Source organism: Somniosus microcephalus, chromosome 7 (genome assembly GCF_052327205.1).
Source record: "Somniosus microcephalus isolate GS21.2 chromosome 7, FLI_Smic_1.0, whole genome shotgun sequence".
Lineage (NCBI taxonomy): Eukaryota > Metazoa > Chordata > Chondrichthyes > Squaliformes > Somniosidae > Somniosus > Somniosus microcephalus.
This window is the reverse complement of record NC_140993.1, coordinates 243,375,021-243,381,020: the sequence shown is the minus strand read 5'-3', so window position 1 is coordinate 243,381,020 and position 6,000 is coordinate 243,375,021.

Sequence of the window (6,000 nt, the reverse complement as noted above, 5' to 3'; positions counted from 1 at the left end):
CATCCCATCAGACGGAACTATCTCCTCCTATCAGATGGAACTATCCCATCCCATCAGGCAGTCCTATCCCATCCCATCAGATGGAACTATCCCATCCCATCAGATGGGACTATCCCATCCCATCAGACAGGACTATTCCCATCCCATCAGATGGAACTATCCCATCCCATCAGACGGAACTATCCCATCCCATCAGACGGAACTATCCCATCCCATCAGACGGAACTATCCCATCCGATGGAACTATCCCATCCCATCAGACAGTCCTGTCCCATCCCATCAGACAGTCCTATCCTATCAGATGGAACTATCCCATCCCATCAGATGGGTCTATCCCATCCCAACAGACAGAACTATCCCATCCCATCAGACAGAATTATCCCTTCCATCAGTCACTCCTATCCCATCCCATCAGACAGACCTATCCCGTCCCATCAGACAGAACTATCCCATCCCATCCCATCAGACAGAATTATCCCATCCCATCAAACAGACCTATCCCATCCCATCAGACAGACCTATCCCATCCCATCAGACAGACCTATCCCATCCCATCAGACAGAAGAATCCATCCCATCAGACAGACCTATTCCCATCCCAACAGACAGACCTATCTCATCCCATCAGGTGGAATTATCCCGTCCCATCAGAAAGACCTACCCCATCCCATCAGACAGACCTATCCCATCACATCAGGCAGACCTATCCCATCCCATCAGATGGAACTATCCCATCCCATCAGACAGTCCAGTCCCATCTCTTCAGACAGTCCTATCCTATCAGACGGAACTATCCCATCCCATCAGACGGGTCTATCCCATCCCAACAGACAGAACTATCCCATCCCATCAGACAGAATTATCCCTTCCATCAGTCACACCTATCCCATCCCATCAGACAGACCTATCCCATCCCATCAGACAGAACAATCCCATCCCATCAGACAGAATTATCCCATCCCATCAAACAGACCTATCCCATCCCATCAGACAGAAGAATCCATCCCATCAGACAGACCTATACCCATCTCTCATCCCATCAGATGGAATTATCCCGTCCCATCAGAAAGACCTACCCCATCCCATCAGGCAGACCTATCCCATCACATCAGGCAGACCTGTCCCATCCCATCAGATGGAACTATCCCATCCCATCAGACAGGCCTATCCCATCTCATCAGATAGTCCCATCCCATCCCATCAGACAGAACTATCACATCCCATCAGATGGTCCTATTCCATCCCATCAGACAGTCCTATCCCATCCCATCAGATGGAACTATCCCATCCCATCAGACAGCACTATGCCATCCCATCAGACGGAACTATCTCCTCCTATCAGATGGAACTATCCCATCCCATCAGGCAGTCCTATCCCATCCCATCAGATGGAACTATCCCATCCCATCAGACGGGACTATCCCATCCCATCAGACAGGACTATTCCCATCCCATCAGATGGAACTATCCCATCCCATCAGACGGAACTATCCCATCCCATCAGACGGAACTATCCCATCCCATCAGACGGAACTATCCCATCCGATGGAACTATCCCATCCCATCAGACAGTCCTGTCCCATCCCATCAGACAGTCCTATCCTATCAGATGGAACTATCCCATCCCATCAGACAGAATTATCCCTTCCATCAGTCACTCCTATCCCATCCCATCAGACAGACCTATCCCGTCCCATCAGACAGAACTATCCCATCCCATCAGACAGAATTATCCCATCCCATCAAACAGACCTATCCCATCCCATCAGACAGACCTATCCCATCCCATCAGACAGACCTATCCCATCCCATCAGACAGAAGAATCCATCCCATCAGACAGACCTATTCCCATCCCAACAGACAGACCTATCTCATCCCATCAGATGGAATTATCCCGTCCCATCAGAAAGACCTACCCCATCCCATCAGACAGACATATCCCATCACATCAGGCAGACCTATCCCATCCCATCAGATGGAACTATCCCATCCCATCAGACAGGCCTATCCCATCTCATCAGATAGTCCCATCCCATCCCATCAGACGGAACTATCCCATCCCATCAGACGGTCCTATCCCATCCCATCAGACGGAGCTATCCCATCCCATCAGACGGAACTATCTCATCCTATCAGATGGAATTATCCCATCCCATCAGACAGTCCTATCCCATCCCATCAGACGGAACTATCCCATCCCATCAGACGGGACTATCCCATCCCATCAGACAGAACTATTCCCATCCCATCAGACGGAACTATCCCATCCCATCAGACTGACCTATTCCATCCCATCAGACACTCCTATCCCATTTCATCAGACGGAACTATCCCATCCCATCAGACGGAACTATCCCATCCGACGGGACTATCCCATCAGTCAGTCCTACCTCATCCATCAGTCAGACCTATCCCATCCAATCAGGCAGAATATCCCATCCCATCACAGTCCTATCCCATCCCTTCAGACAGGCCTATCCCATCCCATCAGACAGACCTATCCCATCCCATCAGATGCAACTATCCCATCTCATCAGACAGACCCATCTCATCCCATTAGACAGGCCTATCCCATCCCATCAGACAGACCTATCCCATCCCATTAGACAGACCTAGCCCATCCCATCAGATGGAAATATCCCATCCCATCAGACAGGCCTATCCCATCCCATCTGACAGACCTGTCCCATCCCATCAGATGGAACTATCTCATCCCATCAGACAGTTCTATCCCGCCCCACAAAGTGTGTTGCCTGTTGATCGATACAGAGTGTCACAACTGAGGTTGGAGAATGATTTAATGTGAAAAATGTCTTTGAATACAACCTGGAAGAATACTATTTTCTCAGACCATGCCTTTTGAATTCATACATTTTTCATTTCAAAAATATTAGCGATCCGTGTAATCTTTTTGAAAGATTCCACCCAATCTGTATTGCCGTCGCAGCACAGTATAAACGCAGGTCCCTATTAATCTAGGAGTGCTCTACTGCCACCTTCAGTTAAAAAGCACAGATTCCGTCTGCAAAATGACCAATTGCAAAAGTGATTTTACAATACAAAAAGCAGAACTGAGTCCCTTTTATTGTGATCGTGGGTTAATTTTTCTCATGTTTTAGGACCATTGTTTGTTTAGTTCCTCTATTGTCCAAGACATCTAATGCCAACCATAGGAAGGTCAAGCCAAGTTCAGAAAAAAAACACAAAAGTGCCCAGTCGTAACAGAAGTATTTGAGGTGTCAACCAGACTGAACAAAACTGGGTCCGAGGTTATATACACAAACCAGCTAGCCCAGCGGAACCTATACTATGTGACTTGACCAAGACTATTTTCTTCATTATTTTTGACTTTTTTGGTTTTATTCGCTATCTCATTTTCCCTTTTTTGGACACCAACCCTTGCTTTTCAGGAATCCAGAAAAAGAGCTGCCAAGAGCTGAGGATTTTCATGCTGGAGTTTAATAGAGCAATGGGAGCGAAGCCATTACTTCCTGTTAAGGTCGTCTAAGGAAAGCGCAACTGACCCCTGGCTATCAGGACACAAGCTCACTTCTGGGATGGTGAATTGGCAGCGAGCCACATCGGGCACGAAGGATCCTCAGTGAGCTGGCTCGACAGCCAACTCTATGCTAACCATTTGCAAACTGTGTCATATGTAGCATCAAAGCGATAAAGGCTTCAATATCTGCTTTGTGCAATCTTGTTGCCAGCTGCATTTTCACCAGAAACTGGAATGACAGCCTTCACCACACAAAATGATGCGTAACGTGAAGAAAGGCCGTTCTTCTGAGTAGCATTAATGTGCATCGTGTGCAAGTCCAGGGACAATTCACCCCCAAACCTTTTACGTTATAACAGTTGTTACGAATGTCACATTCAATGAAATATACATATTCTTTTCAGTGAGAGGGAGTCATTCAAAGTTTTTAAAAAATGCTCTTGAGCCCCCAACTCATGAATGAGTAAGTGCACAGTTCAGTTTTGTGTGACACTGAGTCATAAGACTAGGAGGTCCATGGCTATGGTGTTAGCTGCCAGATTAGAAAGGAAGTGGTGAGCGGGGGCGGGTGGAGACAGCAAACGTTCTTGCTCCCAAACAGTGTCTGGTGACCCCTGCTGGAAGTTAAGCTTTTGTGGATGTTGGGTGAGGAAATGATCAGGTGGCACTGTGATGCCCATTCTTGCGGTCAAACTACCTGCCAACACCTTTAGGAGAGGAGGCAAAAAAATTGGCGCCAGGGGCGGGGGGGGGGGGGGGGGGGGGTGGGGAGGGGACATCATGATTTGATTATCGAATTTGTGTAGGATAGTATCTATATCACCTTTGCCTAAGTTTTCATGAAATTTAAATACAAATTTTACCAACTCCTGCAGTGACATATCAGCATAAATGTACTAGAATATCTGCTACATGTATAATTAATAACCTTTCATAAACAGTGACTGTGTATTGGATAAAACGTAATTTGCAGCAGAATTGAGGAGACAAGTCATATCATAATAATAATATTTTATTTTGCTTTTTTTTTGTAACTGTTTGTGGTGATGATTGCCCAGCATTGTAAAGAGTGTTAAACCTTAGAGAAAACCTGCCAGTGCTGGAACTCTAAAGGTAAAAGGGAAACCGGCAGAAATACATAGCTAAATCTCGGGTTTTAGGATGAGCGGGTACATATGGGAGTGAATATGGTGTAAGTTTGGCAAAATGGTTTCCCGAAACCAAAACAAAAATGGTTTGCAAACGGGAAAGAACCAACACTGGTTCTTCTGCAGTCACGAATAAGAAGTGTCCAACAAGGTGAGCTCGCCATGACTGCAATCACCAAATGTGCTGGACTGCTGCTGTGTGCTCACCTTTGTATTGCTGCAGGTGGCATCATAAAGATGCTGTTACCTGGCTGTTCCAATCATCATAGAAATGCTCGGAATGGCTAGTAGGGCAGGACAGGATCTTTAACCTTGGGGCCTCGTGATCTTACACCGCGTCTAAACATCTCACAAAGTATTCAGGTCCCCAAATGTTTAACTGTTCAGTAGTTTTGCTCTTAAAAAAAAAGTTATGTTTTCATTCTTTTTGCTATTTTATTAGTACCTTATCCAACTGTAAGAAACTTGTCTTCTTTTAATCTATTTTAATATCTTTTGTGTTAGCCGGAATCAATAATGTATATTATTGGCATTAAAAAAACTTCAGTTTATTAAAAAAACAGCATTTTGTTCTATTTAATTCTTGTTTTTTGGCACCATATTTTAAATTTCTGATGATAACAAATGGGAATACGTCTGGGTTTAGGCAGCCATAGCTTCTTGCTGACTGACATGGGGGAATGTGGAAAGCATTAGGCTAAAGTGCAAGGAAAAACGCCAACTGTTCAGAAGACAAAGCTTTCACTGAGAGAATCTGCAATTCCTTTTTTACGGCATCATCAGCTGATCTCAGTGAGCCAGTCAGCAACGGGCAGTGGGCCAACATTCCTTCTCCCCAGTGTAAATGCTGGAGTCGAGGGATTAGACACATCAAAGGAACGTCAGCCATCTTCCTGCCAGCTGTTTCTGTTAGTCAGCACAGACAGACAGGGCAGCAGTGAGGAAACGAGGAGGACGGGGGGTGAAAAAAAAAAGGAATTAATTGTTCTCAGGCTGAGAAAGAAAGCCTTACACTGAGGTCATCACAGGATTTGGAGAGAGAGAAAAAAAAGAGAAAAGATGTAAAAAAAAAATCAAATTGGGAAGCAATCTCCCCCTGCATATTATAACAGGGCACAAATGATAACTATGGGTATTGTACGAGCACTATAATAGCACCAGCGATAACACTTTTAAAGGATTTGATTTGGGCTTCAGGGATTAAAAGAACCCTGGGCACACAGAAAATCATATACAATTTTATTAAAAAAAGGAGAGTGATTAAGGTACACATGAGAATGTCTTCAAATAAATCTTTTCAAAGGAAGCTCAAAACACAGGTGCAAAAGCTGAATAAAACAAGTGGTATCTAAT